This window comes from Rhinichthys klamathensis, unplaced genomic scaffold (genome assembly GCF_029890125.1).
Source record: "Rhinichthys klamathensis goyatoka isolate OS25496 unplaced genomic scaffold, OSU_Roscu_1.1 h1tg000200l_1, whole genome shotgun sequence".
NCBI lineage: Eukaryota > Metazoa > Chordata > Actinopteri > Cypriniformes > Leuciscidae > Rhinichthys > Rhinichthys klamathensis.
The window spans coordinates 907,245-931,526 of NW_026606726.1; the positions used below are offsets into that span (position 1 = coordinate 907,245).

Consider the following 24,282-nt stretch of genomic DNA (forward strand, 5'->3'; position numbering starts at 1 on the left):
TGGCTCGGGTGGGTGGGCTGGTGTCTTCTTCATTATCATGACTATAAAACAAATAAAGCAAAATATTAGATCATACATATCAGATCAATTAATGTTTTTGTGGTTTTTGTACATTTGATTTCTCACATAAGATAACAATGGCTGAGATTGCTACTGTACAACCAACAGCTATAATATGAGCATTCTCTCCCCAGCCAAAAGGTGTGACCAACCCCCCACTACAACATCCTTGAGAAATTCTCTCCACAGCTAAAAGGTGTGACCAACCCCCCACTACAACATCCTTTGTTTGTATCTCTAGGTAAACTCAGACAAACAATGGCTGAGAGACAAAGTGTAATCCACAACTCTAACTACTCTGTAACAAACATAGAAAAACGAAATACTACTTTTACAGAACTTATTTTTACATATTTAGAAAATTTATATTTTATCATATTAGTTTTTTTTTAAAATACTTTTACAGTAAATAAATAAATGGAACTTACTCTTCAACAGGGTCTAGACCATCCTGGTAATCCAGTTCCTCATCAGTCACAAAGCTCTCTTCTCCAGAAAATTCATCATCGTCCATGGCATCAAAAAAGGCCAGCGCTTGTTTTAGATCCATGTTTCTCTGATGATCTATTATTATCCGTGTATTATTCAAAACTCGCGTCTCTCTGTGCGTCTCTCTGTGCGTCTCTCTGTGCGTGGTCTCTCTCTCTCTCTCTCTCTCTCCTCGAAACCACTGTGTCGTGCATCTCTCTCTCTCCCCACAATAGCAGCCTTGGTTCATGCGTAATGACGCACACCAACGTGGACGACGGATCAGCCTGTCATTGGTCAACAACCTCACGCAAAGCATCACGTGATATCCAAAATGGCAGCTAGCATCGAGCTAGCGGCAAAAATGACGGAAAATGTATAAATTATGGACATCAAGTGGATAAAACTTGGATAAGCGTTTGGATTTATTGCTGAAACACTCTGAAAGGACGCACAAGTTCCAGGCTGGATAGAAAACCTTCTGTAAAGGCTAGAAAGACACCAAATACACCCCCGTGATGTCTAGCTCGTTAGCTTTCTGCTGCAAAAAACGGTAAGAATATCGATAAAATTTTCATCAAATAATATAAATATTTATCGGAGGAGTCGTGTGGCGTCATGGACGATGCCGTCGGGCTCTGAGGGTTGCTGTTATGGCCGATACCGATATTTACCGATGTCGATATCTCTGTATAGAAAACGTCTCAGGTTACATATGTAACCCTGGTTCCCTGAGAGGGAACGAGACACTGCGCCGAGACGCGGTGGGAACGCCCCTGCGTGATTGCGTCATGAAGCACGTGTATAATCAGTCCAATGGAGAGACGAGACGTCATAGGCGGGTGACGTCATCGACCAGGAAACTATAAAGCACACCTGAAAACAGACCGCGCTAGCTTCTGATAGGCCGAAGCAAGTTGATCACAAGCATGCAGGGAGTATGGCAGGGCGACGCAGCGTCTCGTTCCCTCTCAGCAGTGGTTAATTTGTAAAAAGGGAGGTCCCGGAGCGTAGAGGGGGGGTGGATCCGGCGACTCAAAACGGGGGTTGGAGGAAGCAAAAAAAAAAAAAAAAAAAAAAAAAAAAAAAAAAACTACGTAGCTCTCTCTTCGTTCTCTGACTAAAAAAAAAACCTTAACAACGATGTGTGTGTATCAGGGCAATGTTTATTTTAATTTCAGAACATGCACTACATGGGTGCAAAATGTAAAAAACAAACAAAAAAAAACTTTTCACAAGCAGCAAGGGGGTCGCACAACGGACGAGAAGCGCCGAGTCGCGTCTAGGACAACTCGAGCAGGGGCGGCGCCAGATAATTTTAAAGCAGGTGCTGAGGGGCGCATCTTACTAATGCTGTTCAATTTTTTATAATCAGCATGTAAAAAAATAACATTATAATATTTTTACAAAAATTAAACAAAATGCGCTTATTTAATGGCTACAACAACACATAGTGGGCCATATATACAGACTCTCTAAATATTGACATTGACATTAACAATGCTGTAGAAGTGCAGTTTGTTACGAGCTAAATGTTAACTAATCTATAGTTAGGTTAGGTTAGCCTACCGATTTTTTATACACAGATTCAGAGGTCTCGTGAGTTTAGTGTTGGACAGGTCAGTTGTTTTAACTATTCATTAAAGTAAATAGTTAAAATGAGTCATTCGTTTGCGTAGGCCTATCGGACGTGTCATTAGTGGACGTCCAGCCACGGCACGCTTGTGTGATTATCTCGGCAGTTTAGGACAAGATTTGCGTCAATACAGAAAACATTTAATCACTGGATAGGTTTTTTCGGTTATTGAAATGTGGTTTATGTCAGCTGAATGGGCGGAACGCTTTTTAGAGAAGATAATAAGGCAACGTGTTTTTTTTTTTTTTTGCACAATTCACACACCGCGGTAATTCAGGAGAAAAAATCTCCAAATGCTCCACGTGAAACTGCGATCTTCCGACCTTTTACTATCGTGTCAATTGATTTTGATTAATATGCGCGCGCGCGAGAGAGAGCAAAACAGCGCTCGTGTTGTTTGAAGACGTGAGAGTGCGCGCGCGCGGCCGGGACGCGCTCTCTCTCTGATCGTTATGCGCCCTGTCAAGCGCAGCAGTCATTCTATTCTACATCACTCACCGATCAAAAAAAGGCTTTGGCGGGACAAAAAATTGCTTTGGTGACCGCCAAAAAAATTAAATGCTGGAAAAACCCCTGTTATTATGTCGAAATAACGAGAATCTCACCTGAAAATCCGATAACATCAGCAATTTTAATTCAAGCAACTGATTTCTGTAAATGAATGTAAAACTAAATGTATATTGCATGCAGCACAGGGTGAAGTCAAACAGTATTTACATTAACAACGCCGAATGGTGCTGCCGGTGTGTGTAGAGAATAATGTGTTAGAATTTTAAAGACGTGGCGCTGCGCGACGCGGCGCTGCGCTTGTCCGGTGTGCGACTCACTTTACCCTGAAAATTCACCTCAAAAACGCATCGAAACTGCAAACCAAGATTTTTGTGAAACTTCAATGGGGAATAAAGACTAACAAGACAGATAACAACATTGAACACTACACAAACAGTAATTATTAATTTGCCATAGTGACACAGGAGGTGCCGGATCCAATAAAAAAAGGTTCCGGATCCAACGTCGGAGGTGCCGGAACATGTTCCGGCGTGTTCCGGCTCAAATTAAGCCCTGCCTCTCAGGGAACCAGGGTTACATACGTAACCTGAGACGTTCCCTTTCAAGGGAACTCGAGCTGCGTCGAGACGCGGTGGGAACCCTATACCCACGACGCCATATGACAAATGCCTGTTCTGTGTGAAGTCCTTGCGCACACTAAGAAGCAACCACCCTAGACCCCGGAGTTGAGCCTAGATCCAAGTCATAGCCTTTGAGGCAGCCATACTCCTACTATCTTGGTCAGACGCCTCACAGTGCCGCGAAGGAAAGGTACTACAGGCTGTCTCCCCAAGGATACACCACTTAAAGGGACATGGTAAGCAGCTAAGGCTGCCATGTACACCTTTAGTGTGGAGGGGGATAGACCTGCGGAGAGACGCTCCTGCAGGAACTCCAGCACTGCAACCACAGGGCAGATAACTGGGTCCAGCTGGTGCTCTCCGCACCAGGAAGTAAACAATTTCCACTTCAAGGTGTAGAGTTTCCTCGTGGAGGGAGCTCTGGAGTTGAGGATGGTCTCAACAACCTCAGTTGAGAGACCTGAACTTATGAGCTGGGCCCCCTCAGAGGCCAAGCCCAAAGTTTCCACAATTCTGGGCGGGGGGATGGATCAACCCGCTCGACTGAGAGAAAAAGCCCCCCCGAGCGGAATCTCCAGAGGAGAGCCGTCGAGGAGAGACTCTCGGTCCGAGAACCATACTCGGGCCTGCCAACACGGGGCTAATAACAGAAGAAGGGCCCCGTCCCGGCGAACTCTCTCCAGAACTCCCTGGAGCAGAGAGATCGGGGGAAATGCGTACAGACGTGACCTCGGCCACGTCTGCATCATAGCGTCCAGCCCCAGAGGAGCTGGCTGACTGAGTGAGAACCATAGTGGACCGTGTGTGTTCTCTAAGATGCAAAGAGGTCTACTTCTGCTCGACCAAAGTTTTTCATAGGAGTTCCACCACCTCGGGGTGGAGTCTCCATTCCCCGGGCCTCGGCCCCTGCCTCGACAGGATGTCTGCTCCTGGATTATGTAAGAGACCGCCGACGTGTTGTCTGTGCAGACAAGCACATGGTGACCTCTCAAGTCTGGCAGGAATGAGATTTATGTGCCAAGAAAGTAGATGGACCTGCCAAAGACCTTTCGCCGAGCGACCACTCATGATCGCCCCCCAACCTGTGAGGGAAGCATCCGTCGATAGCTACGCGCCGACAAGAAGCCCCCAGCACTGGGCCTAGGGCGAGGAACCAAGGTTTGTTCCACATGACTAAGGCACGTAGGCATCGCCGCGTGACCTTGATCATGCGAAACGGATTTCCCCTCGGAGAAACCCCTTGGTCCTGAGCCACCACTGCAGGGGTCTCATGTACAGGAGGCCAAAAGTTATTACGTTGGACGCAGCTGCCATGAGACCCAACAGTCTCTTAAACTGTTTCGCAGTGAGTGACTGGCCTAGTTTTACCTAGGCCGAAGAGAAGAACCCGATATTGGTACACTTCGCCCCCGAAAGCGAACCTCAGGGACTTCCTGTGTGGAGGACAGATGGCTACATGGAAGGACGCGTTTCTATAGTGAGCAGGACCCAATGAGATATATTTGGCAGTAGCTTACACGCTGCCAGAAAATCTACTAAGGGGACCAGTCTCTTGAGACTGGCCTCTGGTATTGGTTGAACAGCCACTTCGGTGCCCTGTAACGGCGAACCGGCAGGGAACATCCGAACTGACTGTTCTACGACCCTCCTCGGAGGATCGTTCGGGAGCGCTAACACCTCGGTGCCCTGAACGGTGAACCGGCAGGGAACAACTGAACTGGCAGCGCTGCGACCCTCCTCAGAGAGTCGCTTCCCAGGAATGATAACATGACCAGAGCCGGACCCAACGAGATATATCTGGCAGTAGCTTCCACGCTGCCAGAAAATCTACTAAGGGTACCAGTCTCTCGAGACTGGCCTCTGGATTTAACCGAACAGTCACTTCGGTGCCCTGAAGCAGATAACCGGCAGGGAACGACCGACTTGACTGTTCCACGACCCTCCTCGGAGGATTGTTTGGGAACGCTGACACCTCGGTGCCCTGAAACGGATAACCGGCAGGGAACAACCGAACTGGCAGCGCTGCGACTCTCCTCAGAGAGTCGCTCCCCAGGATGTAATACAAATCTCAGTCTAAATATCAGTTATCATTTTTTAGACAATTTTTTATTACATTGATCTCACCTAAATGTTTGTTTTTACAATGGGGTAATTTTTTTGTTAAGAGTTTATGCAACACATGGAAGCTTGATTTCAATCTTTGAATTAAATTGAAAAAAGTAGCACAAATAAATACAATAGAATAGGCCTAAAAAGACAAATAAAGAGACATAAAAAGAAAAGTTTTTGGGTAGGTCAGAAATACTACAGAAACTGAATAAAGTAATCCAATGTAAAATAACACTGGATAGTCTTTTAGTCCTGACTAAATTAAATACATAGGCTATTAATTCTGATTCCTTACAATTAATGCTATATTATGTTGTTTTGACAACAAAATTAATGACAGACACATATGGCTGCGTTCACTTTAAGAACTAGTGCACGGATCCATTACTGTTTCATTATACTGTCTGTCACACGCGTTTTATGCTTATTTAAGACATAACCGACTGTCTTTACGAGGTTACTCACCAAGACCAGAGTTTTGACATCATTTTGCGTGTTTTTAACTGTTAAAGCGATATAATCCACGAAAAATAACTTTTGTTACTGGCGAGCTGTTTGTTGTGAGGCGGATTTAGGCTGCACGCAATGAAAAACATGCACGAGTGCGCGAGCACAGGATAGTTTAAAATTGCTGGAAAAAAGACTTGAAAATGATAAACGTTAGTTACGATGCAATGCTGGCCCGATTGTGCAAGTGAATCATGTCCCGACTCCTAAACACGAGTGTGTATCGACGCCTGCAGCGCTTGACGCTTGCCTTGTGCAGAGAGAGAAGACGCAGCACTGCGAGCCCTGAATATGGAAAAAATCGATTCGTGGCCGTTGAGAATCGATTTTGAATCGACCACATTTAAAAAAAACGATTAATCGAAAAATCAATTTTTTTGCCCACCCCTAATTATTTATGTATTTTATTTTTTGTTAGGCAATTGATTTTTTGATAACACTTTACAATAAGGTCTCATTTGTTAATGCATTAACAGAGTCCGAAATTAACACCCGCCAAGCGCCAAATGCGGATAGATTTTCCGTTTGGCGAGTATATCTCAAAAGGCTATCCGCCCCACTGGCAGGTGAATGTTCATATCAAAATAGTAATGTAATGAGTTAACGAGTCCTCTTATCGATGCTCCTGCTCCAAAGCGATTTTTATCCCGCCTAGGGCTGGGTATCGTAACAAAATGTTCGGTACCGATACCGATACCGATACCTTGACTTCGATACCGGTTCCTGAACGATACTTTTTTCGATACCAATTTTATGTAACCAGGTTTAACAATATAACATTACCTAATTTTTTTTTCAGTTTGTTGACTTTTTTACACTCATATTTTGAGTATGTAAAAAAGCACCAATGCTAAAGTTTTCTATGTTTCCTAATCATTTAACAACATGTATTCTTTACTTCAATGAGCTCATTGTTTCTGCTTTAACTTAATGCATTAATTAACGATGAAACTGAATGAAAATTAATTGAAATGCATTACACTGTCACCTCTGATAACAGATCACTCTAAATTGTAATTTAGACATGCATTTTCTGTAAAGCTGCTTTGAAACGATATGTATTGTGAAAAATGCTATACAAATAAATGTGAATTAAATTAAATATAGGCTACTGGGGGGCGGGATATATACCTGCACGTGAAGCTTGCAGCAAAGCACTGGCAAAAGTAGCCTAATGATTATGGATGTGGAAACAATAGCAAGGAGATATTTTAATTGTTTATTAATGAACAAGTGTTTACTAATGGTGTGTTCACACCGAACGCGAATTTATTTATTTGTGCGAGTAGATTACATACTTAGTCAATGCAAAGACGTGAATAGACGCATCATTCGCACCGGGCGTCGCGAATGACGCGAATTGGGCGACGCGTTTGCCGCGAACGTCTTCCGCGCAAGTTGAAAAATTTGAACTCGAGCTGAAGATTCAAGCGTCGAACTAGACGCGATAGACGCGTATTTGACGCTCTATTCGCGTTCGATGTGAACACCATTACTCTCAAGTGTATTTTGTGCGCTTCAGTGCCTAGATTTACCGTGTTGCCGGTCTTGGCAGCAATGATCTTGTCGAAAATATTGCATCGCGTGCATCTGGCATCGAGTCTGGCACATGACATAGGTACACTTTGGATCATTTCCACATATTTTCTATCTATCTGGGTTGGGACGCACGCGTACACACACACACACACACACACACACTGCAGCCTCACGTGCGACGAGCCGCGTCTCTGGGCAGCCGCGTAATCTAGTGTTTTTCCGCCACAGCCAATCATGCTGCATGCTTATTGTTTCACTGACGTTGACGAGATTAACCACTTAGGTACCGAAATGTGGTACCGAAAAACAAGACATGTTTCGATTAGGGGTGACCCCGAATAGTCGAAGATTCGATGCTTCGATAGGAGGAGCCTGATTCGACTACCAATCTCACGGTCGAATCTTCGCAGATGTGTTATTAAACGAGGATTATGTCATTTTGGCTATATGAGTGCTCAATGTCTGATTTCACATAGAACTACTGGTTTTCTGTCAATACGTTAATATACAGCCTATAATGATAATGCTGTCAATAAAAATGTGCAAAGAAAGAAGCTTTTAATAAATATTTTTTAACGTGCGTGCAGCGTGAATAACTCCAAACACCCCGTGACAGATTTAAGTTTCACTTTCGATCCGTGACCGACAGAGGAGCGTCGTGTCGGCAGGGATTTAAATCTTTAAAAATGTCTGGGATAAGAAAATCTAAAGATGCACACCGTCAGAAAGGATATTCTCCAAGGCTGGATTTAGCATCAGGAAAACCATGATCGCACTTCTGCCGGCCAACGTTAACAGGTTGGTTTTCCTCAGGACGTTCTAAAACGCTTAACGTGAAAAAAGCTTTTAAAACGCTTAAATGGCACTTTTACGTGCTTATGTACACAGTAGGCTACACACCTTAAGAAACCCTTCTATGTGCAGATAAGCAGATGAACCCAGAATATGAACGCAACGCGTTTCTTCATAGAAAGTCACGTAAAGCTTTTTCTTTAACGGTTTTCTATGGGAGGAAAATGCTTAACGTAGCCTATAATAAAACGCGTTGCGTTCATATTCTGGGCTCATCTGCTTTTCTGTAGGCTATATAGTATGCTTTATTAATAAGGTGTGTACAGAATTTGATCTTTTAATATAACAGTTTTAGGACAAAGCCATTATAAGCGCTTTTCACGTTAAGCATTTTAGAATGTATTTTATCCGCGCACACAATTTGAAAAGACTCAAACGGACACAGGCCGAGTGAAAGACTGGATTTTTTTTTTTCGATCAGGTATGGGTAGGGTACAAGTGATTTCAAAACATTTCAGCCGGTTCCAATTTGATTTTTGGATACTGTGAGCACGTTTAGCTAAAGACTGCCGCTCCAGTTTTGCGTTTATTGTTGTTTCTGCAGTTAAAAAGACAAAGTTGACAATCCTGGCCATACTTTCGTTATTTTAATAATTTCTTTATTTTTATTTTATTAATTGATCACTCATGGTGATCTAATTTAACTATTTGTGACTTGTGTTTTTAATACTTGTTCCCCTGCAATTTAGGCATTTTGCGCATTTGTTCTGCTTCTTGTGACTTGATTCTGACTTATTTCGTTTTGTATTTTTATTTATTATAAATGTATATTGTGTTCTTAATTGTTGATTATGTTTCAGTGCATCGATGTTGAGCTGTAGGCCTAATAGAGCATGCTCGTACAGGCAATTCAGCCGATTTAATTTGATTTGCATGTGAAATGCAAATCCTATCTGCAGTGTGGCCTTTCTGCAGTTATTTATGTTATTTCTTAGTTTTATTGATCCAAAATGTTTTTATACATTTTCTTCTATATCTTTGTGTGATGTTCTGTACATCGCGGCTTTAAAATGTTAAAGCCCCGCCCCCTCCCCTCCCCAACACCACACACATGATTCGACTATTAGTCGACTATAGGCAGGACTTGACGAATCTGATTCGACTATGAAAATCCTTAGTCGGGGACACCCCTAGTTTCGATACTCGGTAGTATCGAGGCAATTCGGTCGGTACCTAAAAAGTACCGAACTCGGTACCCAGCCCTAATCCCGCCATAGTCTTATTTGATCTGTGAGTAATGTAGACCAGCGGTTCCCAAACTTTTTTTCCTGCCCACCCCCTTCTATGTCCCAACCGGGTTGGCGCACCCCCAATCCCCACATCCAAAAAAAAAATGCAACAAAGCTTTGTTTTATAGCCCTATAAAGACTCATGTTTAATCATGCGCTAATAACCAGAACACGCATGACAATAACAACATCAACAAAGTTTCAATATAATGCAACAAAGCTATCCACAAGCTTCCACTTTTAACCCTTTCACACGTTAGTTTAAAATATTTTAACTAACCCCCTAGCGTGAGTTTTTCAAGGCGACCGTTATTTAGAACTTGTCACTTTAATGTTTCCATGGTGATGCGTCATTCCTTGTCACGTGACACAGCGCAACCACAACACAGCGCTGAATGAATGATGATCTGCTTTTGTCATTTTTCCTTTTTTATCAAAAATATTCACAAATGTATTAGCTATAGCATGAAACACTGATATTCCGATTGTCAAATATGTGCAAGTGGATGTGTTTTATTGTTCAAACACCTTCATAACGATTGTTAGTTTGTGCCACAGTTGCCACAGTTCAGAGAATCGGATCTGTTGGATTTACAACACGTGACGTCAATTCCTCCATTTCTCACGAAATACATGAAAGTAAGAGGCCGGTGAACTGGGAGAAGAATAGGGTAAAATGTGAAGCTACGTACACAATGTGTATCTGATATGAATAAAACGTGTCGTCTTATTATAATGAAAAGGATTAATATTGCCGCTTCCATAGAAATCAGCAAAATCAAAATCATTGTTTTGCTAGTACTTATGTGTATTTAAATGTCTGAAACCTAAAATAAACATTATGTGGTTGAAAACACTCAATGGTTGTGATAGCCTATATGACAGCACTGGCTCAGCGCCAGCCAACGCGCGAAAGCATATCTGTCACGTTACCGGCTGCAGTGCAGAGCAGTGCGTAGAAGACAGCAGCTGTTTTCAACGTTTCTATCAAAAACTAATAAATTCTAGTTTTTTTATTTAAAGGTGACCTATAATTCAAAATTGAATTTACCTTGGTATAGTCAAATAACAAGAGTTCAGTGCATGGACATGACATAGAGTGAATCTCAAACTGGACTGTTTTGGCGTTCTCATTTAATTCACGTTTATGAAAAACACCCCTGAAAAACGGTCGGTTCTCCACACAATACCGACTGTGACGCAATAGTCGGGATCATTAATATGTACGCCTTGAAATATTTGCATAATGCCAGCCCTCAATGCCAGGCGGAACTGCGCAGCCGAAGCATGGCAGTTGCTCAGTGTGGATGTACACATGAACACAAAAGTATTGTTTAGTTCCTTCATCCTCTGAAGAAACAATGGGTCAATTTTATTTTCTCTGGAAATTTCCAAACATTTCACCGAGTGTTTCCTCAACTTGGGCCAATACAGAGCTGGCCTCGGATCGAGCTACCAAGCAACACTTTCTGATGTGTAATTGTTCAAGTTCAGACAGGTAATCTTTCTCTCAAAATCGTTCAATACTGTTTATGCATCAGTAAGTCAAGCCAGTGACTAAAATATCAGCTTCACATCGTTTCTTTTAGTAGGATGAAAATAATCGTATTTAAATTGTGAACAAATTATATACAGAAAGCGATCAAAGAACAATCTTTCCACACAGCGCGAGTTTATCTGGACACTTGCCAAACTCGTTATGAAATCAATGACGCACGTTACTGCACAACGAAGCTCTTACTGTATTTACATCATCGTGTTTGCATTGGTGAAAGCATTAGAGAGAGTGCAGAAACTGCTTTGCAATGATAAGATCTTCATTCTCGCGATCAACACACTGTCATCTGCTCAATGCTCATCACGGCAACATTTTATGTGATGGGAATAGATCTAAATACTTTAAAAACATCTCACGATTCGTTAATCTCGATAGCTGTTATAGTAAAAACGTATAATAGCAGTAGTAAAAGTATTCGGGAGAGAGTTTCACATGTAATGCGTACTAGCTATTTCATATGCAAGCATGTCAGCCAATCACAGCAGTGGCCGCGGTTACACTGAATCCCACAGCAGACACGCCCCTTCAAACAGAGTGTTCAAATCAGAGGCTAAAAGCAGGCTAGGAAAAATGCCATTTATTTCTAAATTATGAATATTTTTTATCTAGAAAACATACTAACATTATAAGGGTAACCCAGGAAACATTATAAAATAATAAAAAAAAACATTCTAGGGCACCTTTAAAATAAAAGCGATTACAAAAGAAATGTTTACTGTTGTGTCTTTACCCCAACATAGTATATTAGAATAAAGGATTCAACTCGGAGGTGAAATGAACGTGCCTTTACTTAGCTTCATCGGTAAACAATGACACAGTATCAATGCATCAGCGGATAACCTATAGGTAAACTCAGTAGCTAGGGGAGTGGTTCCGCTGAAGTAAATAGATCCACTTTATATACTACACTCCTCCCCTTTTAGATTAATGCTACATAACTAAGTAACATACAACATTGCCAATGCATTAAACACAATTTGTTATTCAGTTGACAAATATTGAAACCCCTTCTTTTTTTTTTTCTTTTTTTTTCTTAAGTCTCATAAGTGAACTAATAAATCCAATCTTTTCGGTGGTGCCCTGAGTCGTTCAGGGTTACGCCTGGGCACTTGCGGAGTGCTCACTGCAGGGGGCACTTCCTCTGTAACTGTGGGTGTCACTGTACTGTGATCAGAGTTGGTTCCAGGATCAGGTGGACGTCCTGGTTGCTCCGGTGTCTTTGGTTGAGCATTCAACAGCTGATCCACATGACGTCTCCAGGTCTGCTCGCCAGTGTCCACCTCGTACATCAGAGGGCCGCTCCTAGTGACAATCTTCCCAGGCGTCCACTTGTCCCCTCGGTAGTCACGTGCCAGTACCTGCTGTCCCACATCGAAGCTCCTTGGTTGTTCACTTGAAAAGCCACTGAACTGTTTTTTCTGCACTTCTCTCCTCAGGTTTGGTTTCAGAAGGTCAATGCGAGATCTCAGCTGTCTGTTCATAAACAGCATTGCAGGTGTCTGATTAGTTGTTGCATGGACAGAATTGCGGTACACCAGGAGGAAATTGTCAATTTTGTGTTGAAGTGAGATGTCTTCTTTTGTCATTGCTTTTATGGACTTTTTGAATGTTTGTACGAACCGTTTTGCTAATCCGTTTGTTGCTGGATGGTGAGGTGCTGACTTGAAATGCTTGATACCATTCTTTTTCATGAAATCTTGAAACTCTTCAGAAGTATACTGTGGACCATTGTCACTCACAATTTGCTCAGGCAGGCCATTCCTGGCGAAGATGGTTCTCAGAACAGAAACAGTCTTTTCTGATGTTGTTTATTTCATTGGGACTACTTCTGGCCATTTTGAGTGAGCGTCCACAGCTATGAGAAACATAGAGTTCATGAAAGGGCCAGCAAAATCAATGTGCACTCTCTGCCAGGGTGCACAAGGCCATTCCCATGGATGTAGGGGAGCCTGTGACGGTGCGTTTTGAATGCTCTGGCATCCTGGGCAGGTTTTGGTGATGTCCTCGATTTGTTTATCTATCCCTGGCCACCATACGTAACTACGGGCCAGAGAAGAAAGACTTGCCCTAACCCTAACCCTAACCCTCCCTCGAGAAGAAAGCCAACAAGAGCAGAGCTAAAACTCTCAATAGTGCATATGTTACACGTCGGGAATTTATGAATGAACACAGTCAGACCCAATTTACCAGAGCTGACCGTGCATGCTCCACTCCCAAACAGACAACACATGAACCGCGTGTGTCCCCACTCGTAATGAAGCGAGGACAGGGACGAACACACGATCCAAGGCTGTTTGCTCTCCATACTCCTGTCTAATATATATATATATATATATATATGCTTGTGGACAAGCAACAATAAATAGACAGAGACAAGATCACACAGAGCACTTGCTGAAGGCACAGAAGCTAGCACAGTCTGTTTTCAGGTGTGCTTTATAGTTTCCTGGTCGATGACATCACCTGCCTATGACGTCTCGTCTCTCCATTGGACTGATTATACACGTGCTTCACGACGCAATCACGCAGGGGCGTTCCCACCGCGTCTCGACGCACCTCGAGTTCCCTTGAAAGGGAACACATAGTGAGGATTAGGGCTGCACGATATTGGTAAAAAATGACATTGCAATATTTTATTTTTCTGCTATATATATTGCTATATAAAAAACAATTTCACCAGATGACTTGAATAGCTCTGGGAAATAATGAATCATTCTAGAATGACTGGGGTGGTTTTGTCATGGAGTAAATCCGCATAGAAACTAATATTAATAGAATGTGAACTAATGTAGTTAACTAGACTTTAATAAATGGAACCTTATTGTAAAGTGTTTCCGATTTATGTCTCTTGAGTTCAGTGTTGGACAGATCAGTTGTTTTAACCATTCATTAAAATGAATCGGTTCAAAGGAGTCATTAGTTCGCGAATCGGACGTGTCATTAACGGACCACGGCACACGTTGTGTGATTATCCAGGCAGTTTAGGACATCGCACAAGATCTGTCTCAACACAGAAAACATTTCATCACTAGATAGATTTTTTGTTTTTGTTTATTGAAAGTGTGGTTTATGTCATCTGAACGTGTGGAAAGCTTTTCAGAGAAGATAAGGCAACGTTATTTTAGCACAATTCACAACCAGTGGTAGTTCAGAAAAAAAAAACTTCGGTCTTCCGATCTTTTACCATCGTGTATTCTCAAAGATATTCAGTCAACTCAATTCATTAATATGCGCGAGGGAGGGAGAGAGAGCAAGACAGTTTGAAGACGGTGAGAGTGCGCTCGTTCTCACAGTTAAACAAGCGCAGCAGTCAGTCATCTACATCACTCACCTACATCACTCACCTACATCACTCACCGGTCAAACAAGGCTTTGGCGGGACAAAAATACGCCTTAGTAAGGCTGACAGAAAACAGCGCGCAAGTTCCAGTCTTCTTGCGCTTGATGTTTAAACTGACAGGACTTGCGCTCGTACATGCGCTCGTGCAAAAACAAACATCCCCGCCCCCACACTCACATCTACAAGCGCGTCAAATACACAGTCGATTATCGGCCTGTTGACATCGGCCCTATTTTGACATCAGAATGATACCGATATGTAAAAAAAAATTACCATATCGGCCGATATTATATCGGCGGCCGATATATCGTGCACCACTAGTTCACACCCCTAGTGGGGACACAGGGAGATTGGGTATGTTCAGAGTGGCATAATACTATATACTGTCAGGGTCGACTGTGACCAAATGTCGCTTTTTTCTACCTTTTTTTCCAGTCGATGTGACTAAATTTTACACTGGTGCACCACCATGTTGCCCAACTGATGCAAGTGAAAAACATCAAAAAGCAAACGAAATTAAACCGCGCTTCTCATTTGAGTGTGTGGACCGAGCTCAATCACGCTACAAGTTATTGCACAGCACTGGGAGATCAAGTAGGGCTGGGGCGATAAAATGGTATCGGTATTTATCGACGGTACACCATTGTCGGTAACGATATAAAAAATGTCGAAATATTGCTTGATATTTTCATTACCGCGTGCATCGCCCGTAGATCTTAGAAGGTAGTTCACATGTAGTTCACATATCGCGTCTAAAAACGTGTGGAAAGCGCGGCTGTGCGGCTGTCTCCTTCTTTCCAAAGCGCTTGCGATCCCGTGGCGTCTGTCGTTGCTATGAGCCGATCTTGATCAAGCGACACTGTCACTACACAGCGCTAAGAGATCCAGTAAAGAAAGCATTTGAATTTGCCACTGAAGTAATAACATCGCTGCGAGATCTAGTGAGAAGTGTTCAAATTTCTCTGTTGTTAACCGTAGATCTCTATCAGATCAAACAGCGCTGACATGAAAACCAGGAGAAAAAATGTGCCATGAATGAACTAGTTAAATAGCCTGGCAAGCCAGACCTACATCAAGATGTTAGGTCTGGGAACTCACAATTGGCATACCTCAATCCGAGGGGCGGGATAAACGGTTGTCTTTCAATATCCCTCGGCACGCAATAGGATAGCGCCACAACCAACCAGAGCAACGAACGGCTGTGGCTGAGTGAGTCCCATGCGTTTTTCCACCAGTGAACCAGCTAGTTGGTATATTCAACTTTTGCCGTATCCGGTCGTCAAAACTCTGAACACATCTTCCTTTTTTAGGAATGACTTAAGTGACGTTCTCTTAACTCCAAGTCCTCCAGAGTCGCGGGCAAAGCCGATTCGAAAGACCTCTGTTCGCCAGCAGCATCTTTGTTTTCAATCAGAGGGAAATCACCAATGGAAATCACGCGGAACCGTCATAACTCTGCCGTCATTATGTTAAGCCCGCCCACCAAATCTACACGATCTGATTGGCCGGACCAGTTTTTGTTTTTTCCAGCTCAAAAGTCTATGGAGAGTTGCTAGACCACACTTTGCTGCAAAATAATTTTTGCTGCCGCTAGGGTGCGTCTAGATTTCTAGGCTACTAGTTAAAGGCTTTAAGTCCACAGATCAGCAACATTCACCACGGATTTACTGTAGTAACACTAACTGTAACCATGGAAGATTGCCAGAAATAGTAAAATGCTTTCAAGTAGGCCTACGTCACACATCTTTTTCCAGCACTTCAAAACTCAAATATGATCATATTTAAATGTTATTCGTGATGACCAAAACATTATTTGTTCAACCTTCAAAGATTACCCCATTTATAAAACTAAAAGTTTCAAGATGTAGGAAAAAACTCACACTATTTCAAAATAAGTTTTCTTTTAATAAATCATTTAAAAAAATGTGTATTACAGACGTTGGCCTTGATTATTCTACGTTTACACTTTTACATTGCACACATTTTGTAACACTTTATTTAAGTTCAAGAGTTTCTTTAACACTTTTTCTTTTATCTTAATATAAGACAAAGATATTTTTGTTTACATTTTATTTAGTTTTTGACTGCTAAAACTAATATAATTTGTTGTTTGCCTTAATAATGTGGATAAATTAAAAAAACTGTGGTTTAAATTCAAACTTTTCTACTTGTCATTATAAAAAAGGTTGTAAAAAAATGTCAATAATTATCGATACCGAACAATATGAAACATTATATCGTGATCCTTTTTTTTTTGCTATATCGCACAGCCCTAAGATCAAGTGAGAAAGTATTTAAATTCGCCACAGTATTATTAATAGGGCTGGGTATCGATTCAGATGTTCAAATTCGATTCGATTTCGATTCACAAGCTCACAGTTCGATTCGATTTCGATTCTCGATTCGACTATAATGATTATAGATGTAATACAAATCTCAGTCTAAATATCAGTTATCATTTTTTAGACAATTTTTTATTACATTGATCTCACCTAAATGTTTGTTTTTACAATGGGGTAATTTTTTTGTTAAGAGTTTATGCAACACATGGAAGCTTGATTTCAATCTTTGAATTAAATTGAAAAAAGTAGCACAAATAAATACAATAGAATAGGCCTAAAGACACAAATAAAGAGACATAAAAAGAAAGGTTTTTGGGTAGGTCAGAAATACTACAGAAACTGAATAAAGTAATCCAATGTAAAATAACACTGGATAGTCTTTTAGTCCTGACTGAATTAAATACATAGGCTATTAAATCTGATTCCTTACAATTAATGCTATATTATGTTGTTTTGACAACAAAATTAATGACAGACACATAATATGGCTGCGTTCACTTTAAGAACTAGTGCACGGATCCATTACTGTTTCATTATACTGTCTGTCACACGCGTTTTATGCTTATTTAAGACATAACCGACTGTCTTTACGAGGTTACTCACCAAGACCAGAGTTTTGACATCATTTTGCGTGTTTTTAACTGTTAAAGCGATATAATCCACGAAAAAGAACTTTTGTTACTGGCGAGCTGTTTGTTGTGAGGCGGATTTAGGCTTTACTGTATGTGCACGCAATGAAAAACATGCACGGGTGCGCGAGCACAGGATAGTTTAAAATTGCTTGAATGTTTAAACTGGTAAGACTTAAAAAGACGTGAAAATGATAAACGTTAGTTACGATGCAATGCTGGCCCGATTGTGCAAGTGAATCATGTCCCGACTCCTAAACACGAGTGTGTATCGACGCCTGCAGCGCTTGACGCTTGCCTTGTGCAGAGAGAGAAGACGCAGCACCGCGAGCCCTGAATATGGAAAAATTCGATTCGTGGCCGTTGAGAATCGATTTTGAATCGACCACATTTAAAAAAACGATTAATCGAAAAATCAATTTTTTTGCCCACCCCTAATTATTAATAACATCGCTGCGAGAAGCATTCAAACATTCACCAACATTCACTATGGATTTAATGTTGCAACGCTAACTGTAATCATGGTATTGTAGCAGAAATAGTTCAATGTTTTTATATTATTCATTTCAGGGTTCGTACAACCTTTTGAGAGTGAAATTCAAGCACTTTTCAAGGGTTTTCAAGTTCTTCACACTTTTTCAGCACTTTCAGCTTATAATTAATTATAATATAATATAATATATTATGATATAATATAGAATGCCTATTTTAAGGATCACTACAAATAACATAAAAAAGTCCCTGATATGACTGCCGATATCTCTAATTTGCCCAAAGACCAAGACATTTTTACAAAAAAAAAGTTAAAATTGCGAAATAATAACCATTATTGTATTTTCAATAAAATATAGCTGCATACTGGACACTAGGGCTGCAACAACTAATTGATCAATTCAAATTGATTATTATCGATGAAAATAATCGACAACGAATTTGCTTTTTGGTTAGTCGCGTCTGCACGCTATGCTCGGAAAGCATCAGCCAGTCCCATGATCGCTTTACAGTAGTGAATTACCCATTTTTATGGACAAAACGCATATGGAAAATAGCGGAAGATGCACAGAGTAAGAAAACATGCGACAAAACATGATCCAAAATGTCCAAACCATGAGAATGCTTTATATTTATAAGAGCTTCATACAAAAGCATGATTTGACAGGTTCTGACATGTGTTTTCCTTACATTTCATGGTTATATCCGTACTATCTGTATGTTAGAAAGTCCCACAAGTATTTCCATTTAGCATATTCTGACAACAAGCAAGTCTTGTTAAACTTCACAGACTGATTTTAGGTTCAACTTCAATGATTTTAGGTTTAAAATGTAATGTTTATATTTTATTTTATTTTTTTGCTTATAGTGTACAGCATAGCCTTCATAGTACATTCACTATATTTGTTGCATCCTTTTTTATGACTCCGATAACTTTATTTATAATCCGACTAAATGGACTTAATTTCACAGACTTAATGCCAAATCAGACCATGATCAGAATGTCGTAATATAGGCTAACTTCATACTGTTTAATTGAGGTCACAAATGATTAAATGGCCTGTAAAAACAGTCTTTGTAGCTCCTGATGAATGAAGGGTAAATCTGAAGGAAAACGGCAGCTGGCAAACCTTCAAAAAAAGGACTTTTTCCGCACACAGACAGATCGCTGTGCTGTGAATCTGTGATCATGTGCTTCAAAGCCCAACAAACTCTGCCTGAGAAACTGATCAGAGACAAACGTGGAAAGCTCTGATCAGACATTTGACCTCACAATCCCACGACTTCTCCAACAGCTGTCTAATGGACTACAGAAAACATCTCTGAATTCCTCAAGGGAGCTTCACTGTCAAAACCTGATGCATTATTTTGGAAAAACTGATGCAGGCTTTTCCATCCCATGCAAAAATGCAACTCCCTCTCGCAGAAGGAACCGGCTAATGATAGCTTTGTGTGACTATCTTCTCTGGATTGTAATCATCAACGCATCACGTTTCGTGTTTGAGATGTGCCGGCTGAAACACAGAATAAACAATGTGAAATCACAGACACTAACAGCGTTTGAAGAAGGTTTTACACTGGTAATTACTCCTGACAGCACTGAAATGAAATGTCTGGGACCGGCTCATTTACATATGTGACATGCATGTGCATGTACTGCAATTAGGCCGCTTGCAGATGCTGCATGCAGTGAAGTTATCATCATTATATATAAAACATACTATTTAGCCTGTAGCCAATGAACGAGCTTCATTGCTTTCCTGTAACTGCTATGTTTTGTAAGCAATGCACTTAAACTGCATGGTTATTCATGCATTTCATGCATTCTTGGCTACACAGCTACGTCAAAGCAATGCCAACGCCGTTTACAAGCAATGCAACAGAGTGTGTGAATGATATAGGCTATTAAATAATTTAAAATAAGAACTATTTTAAACCTTTAGCCAAGGTGGTTACAATGGGTGTATGTGAGCAGATCATAATAAGGTTTTAGAGATGTCATTGTGTTGATCTGGGGAAAAAAGCACTGTTGCAATGGATCAAACAGGTATTTCAAGAAGGTTTTACATATTTAGGTCAGAGACGCTGGAAGCATGACACAAATGAGGATAACTGCTCAGAATGCTGTAGCCTAATTGGTCAGTCTTACAATAAGAGACTAATTGTCATTTTTCAATGTTCATGTTGATCTAAAAGATCAGGTAATTGGATAACCTGTACGACTTCCAAACAAACCTATGCAGACCAAAATTATAACACACTCAACAAGCCACATGATTTGAGAAATAATTCATGTCTCTAACATATAAAGGATATGTCTATGTTTATTGCTTAGGGTTATGGGTTTGTTCCAATCATTAACTTTAATATGAGCAAAAGTACATGATGCTACCTTAGCAAATTCCACTAATCAGGCTAACAAGAGGTGGGTATGCCCTTTTTCGAAGTCTTGATTTTGGTCTCTACTAGAAAAGGTTTACATGCTTGAATGTTCAAAAAACACCTTATTTTTCTCATAATTTACATTATTGCAGCAGCCTCCAATGCTCTACTGTTGCACATTTGTCGTTCAACCATGGTTGGTTAGAGTAATAACTTCTTTTATTGAATATTTTGATATCGAATTAATGCTATTAAGATCGTTTTTTTGCTATAAATTCTGAACATGTCATCTGAGGATTGATTCCCATTTTTCTCAGATATTTTGCTATATATATATATCATTGGCTCGTTCTTACATAGTAGATTACGTTCGCACATGCGCACACTTCAAAAACGCCGCTTTAAATCTCTATAGATTGTACTGAATGTCAGTTTGCTTATTTGGCTCAAGATAAGGATTTATTGAGTCCACATGTCATGCAAACTAGAAACTCTGCTTCTAACCACAGATCGAGAGCTGTCGTTCGAAACACACAACTTTGCGATGCTGTTTGCAAATGTTTGTTGGAACTATGTTTTCGGGAAACACAGACTCGTTGAACTATGATGATAACGACGGAAACATAAAAACGCACCCGTTTGAAGCTCCTCCTTCTGAAAGCACACTGTGCTCTGATTGGTCGGCTGGATCAGTGTGTTGTGTGATTGGTCGAGCGCTTCGAGTGTGTTTGGGAAATGTCCCGCCCCTTACCATAACCTCCACAACACACTACTAACTAACTCAACCAGGCCCCGCCCCTTTATTCTGCATATTAATTATTTAAATGAGGAATATTGTGACGTGTTCGTTCCCGGAAGAAACTCAAGACTACAATGGAGGCGTTTCAGGGAGTTCAGAAACACTGACACTGATATAGAGAAGAACGGAGCTTTTTCATGTTAGCAACACTACACACTAAAGAAAGTAACTATTGTTTTGCACTTGAACTTCCAGTGGCCCCAAAGAGTATTTGGTTACATAAATCACACTTAAAATTGTCAGAATGTTTACATTAGATAAAATATCAAACAATTTGGCATTTATTTTGAAGAAAGGAGCAGGAACATTTCACAAAAGAGGTTTTGAATTATAAAACAATGTCCAAAGTAAAGACGGTATTGTGTGACTTTGGGTATGTTTGTGGTTTGCAGATCTTGTTCATATTTAATGTGATTCTCCACATGTGGTTCCTCTGCTAGGACGCCTATGTGAACTTGAGAATTGACTTCATACATTCACTAAAAACACCAGTTGATGCAAAGACATTGAGACAAAATAGAATGATTTTCAGACTTTATAATTGAGACTGAAGTGTCCAAATACCTTTTGTGGTCACTGTGTGTACAAACGTCTTTACGTCAAAGACTTCAGGTGACGTACTTCAATGTGACACCCTATATGAGTAACTTAGCATTCTGAAGATTAAATTACTATGTATTACTATGTGCCCTGAAGACAAATATGCACGTTTTTGAGTGAATGTAAAATAAAAGGTTCCAGTTTTAAGATACACACACACACACACAAAACAATTCTGCATTCTATAATATTATAGTCTATCAATGTTCTCATGTTTTTAATGAACCTATAAACCAAAAAAGATCTGAAATGACACTTCGTCATCTCCAAAAAACGAACCTAAGATCCCTATACGGCCAAAAATGGTTCTTCCAACAGAGTTAACAACAACTGCAGGATCTACACAATATCAATTTCTGTGGAAAATAAAGCTCAGGTTTGATGTTGCACCAAAATAAAAGCTTTTTATTCAGTAGTTCTTTAGGAAACCATCAATGTAATGTAATATACTCGTTGAAAGAACCTATAAATGTAACATCAAGACTCTTAAAAATAAAGTTTTCACAGCAATCCAACTGAAGAACCATTGCGCGTGTTCCCCAAAGAACCTTTCAGGGACAATATCCTAAACTAACCATTTTTATCTTGGTGTGAAGAACATTTTAATAATGAAACAAAATAAACTTTTTTTTCCCATTACAAAGATCCTTCAGTGCAATGGAAAGACTCGTGAAACCATAAAGAAAATGTATTTTTAAGAGTGTATCAACTCAATACCTTTATAAAAGCAGGGGTTTATTTGCTAAATCTAACAACAACTGAGAAACCTTAAACAGGATCACATCATTATAAGGCGTCTTTAAAAGAGAGGTCCATACATTTTTAACCCTTGTGTTCTGTTCGATTTCTGTGTACACCCCTTATGGACCGGGTCAAATTGACCCTAATTGGATTCAATACAATTCCTCAAAAATCACACTATGAAAAACAACAAAGATTTAGATACAAACTGTAAACATTTAATATCAACATTTGTCAAACATTACAAAAACATTATATCTGAAAATATGATTTATGAAAATGTTTTTAAAACATTTTTTAAAACAGTTTTGTTTTGACAAAATTGGAAAATAAACAGTATACTGATTTTTTTTTGCATATAAAAAAAAAAAAAAAATACTTTTTTTTTTTACATTTTATGCTTTGAACATCGTAACTGAACAAAAAAAATTTGCTGTATAATGAATTTTTTTCATTTTCCTAAGTTAACGTTCCCTAGTTTCCTAAGACCTATTTTCCTAGTTTCATTATTCACTCACTGGGAAGTGAGAAACCAAACATAACAAAAACATACATCAAATAAATGTTTTTTATTTATTTTTTGGCTCTGTGAAGCTGCCTTTGAAAATCCTACATAAAAGTTTTGGTTAAAAGCTAGGTATTTTAGATATTTTGAATATTGAAATGAGAGCTTATTTTACTATCTGTGTCGGACAAAGATTTTCATCTGTAATTTGCAAATAATTCTGAACACTGTAATTTTAGCTTTTTCAAGTGTGTTTGGTTAGGGTTAGAGCACTTTTAGATACACTTGCACGTTAGAACTGGAGTTGAAGTGCCCTGACATACAGAAAATAAATGTTTTTATTTTGTGTCTGTACAGTTGCTTTTGAATGGCTGTCTATGAGGGTCAAATTGACCCGCGAACATCACGAACGTAACAGTGATTTTGTTTGTATATGTCAAAACACATCAGCATGTTGAAACTTTGCATGCATGTTCATCATGATAAATGAGAAAAAGTCATGAAATATCAAGAAAAAAAACAAAAGTTAACCAGTATTTCCAACAACTTGAAAATCGAAACGGGTCAAATTGACCCGCAACATAACACAAGGGTTAAGTGATGCTACGTTTCAAGACACCAAGCCAACCCAATGCAACCGCTACCACAACAAGGAAACACGATCCCTCAACGATGACAATATCAACTTACTTCTTGGAAGAGATACAGATAACAATGTGCCTGAGACTAGATAAAGAAACTCACCTGTGTGCCTTCACTGATGCCCAATGAGCCAGAAGAAACGCTTGCTTTCGTCTACAGAAGGCTGTCGGACATCTACACGCATTGGCTTGTTGTTACTCCAAGGAAGAGAATGTGAATGAATTCTTGTGTCTTGCCTGCGTAGTCAGCAGCCCAATGTGTGGTTACATGTTGGTTTACAATGATGAGACTGATTGTAAGTGCAGCCCAAGCCAATGATGTGTCACATACACACCCACCACCCCCTTCCAAACCAGCAGATCTGGCTCCAACTCGCCAGAGGAGAAGACGAGGCTGCGTGTGCAGCTCAGCTCAGGAACAACCTACTAAACCGTTGACAATGAGCTCTAATTCCACACAGCGCTCATTCACTCCATTGTTAGTGAACACTAAAGCAGCGCCACACCTCTCTGAGGTTTAACCGGCCTGCGACGCTTTTCAAATAGCATTTGGATCACATGCCTCGTCGATGAGGATCCAGGAGCCAGAAAACAGTTCGGTTTAGGCAACCGGACACAGCTCGACACAGTGATCTTATTGAGCTTGCTTTTGTGGTCAATGTCGTTTGAATGGCCGCTTCCACATTCAAAGTTAGGAAAATCTCAAAGACCAAGGGGCAGAGT

At 40.3% G+C, this 24,282-nt stretch overlaps 1 protein-coding gene across 2 annotated transcripts in view; it reads right to left on the bottom strand.

Moving 5' to 3' along the window:
* LOC130096592 (cAMP-specific 3',5'-cyclic phosphodiesterase 4D-like) overlaps positions 1 to 24,018 on the bottom strand; it is a 336,854-nt gene extending 312,836 nt beyond the window's left edge. Inside the window, exon 1 of one of the 2 annotated variants that reach the window (XM_056263143.1) lies at positions 23,663 to 24,018. The gene's annotated coding sequence lies outside the window, so the exon portion shown is untranslated. The remainder of the gene's footprint in view (positions 1 to 23,662) is intronic. The other variant, XM_056263145.1, reaches the window with a different exon arrangement.
* Positions 24,019 to 24,282: the final 264 nt, after the last annotated feature.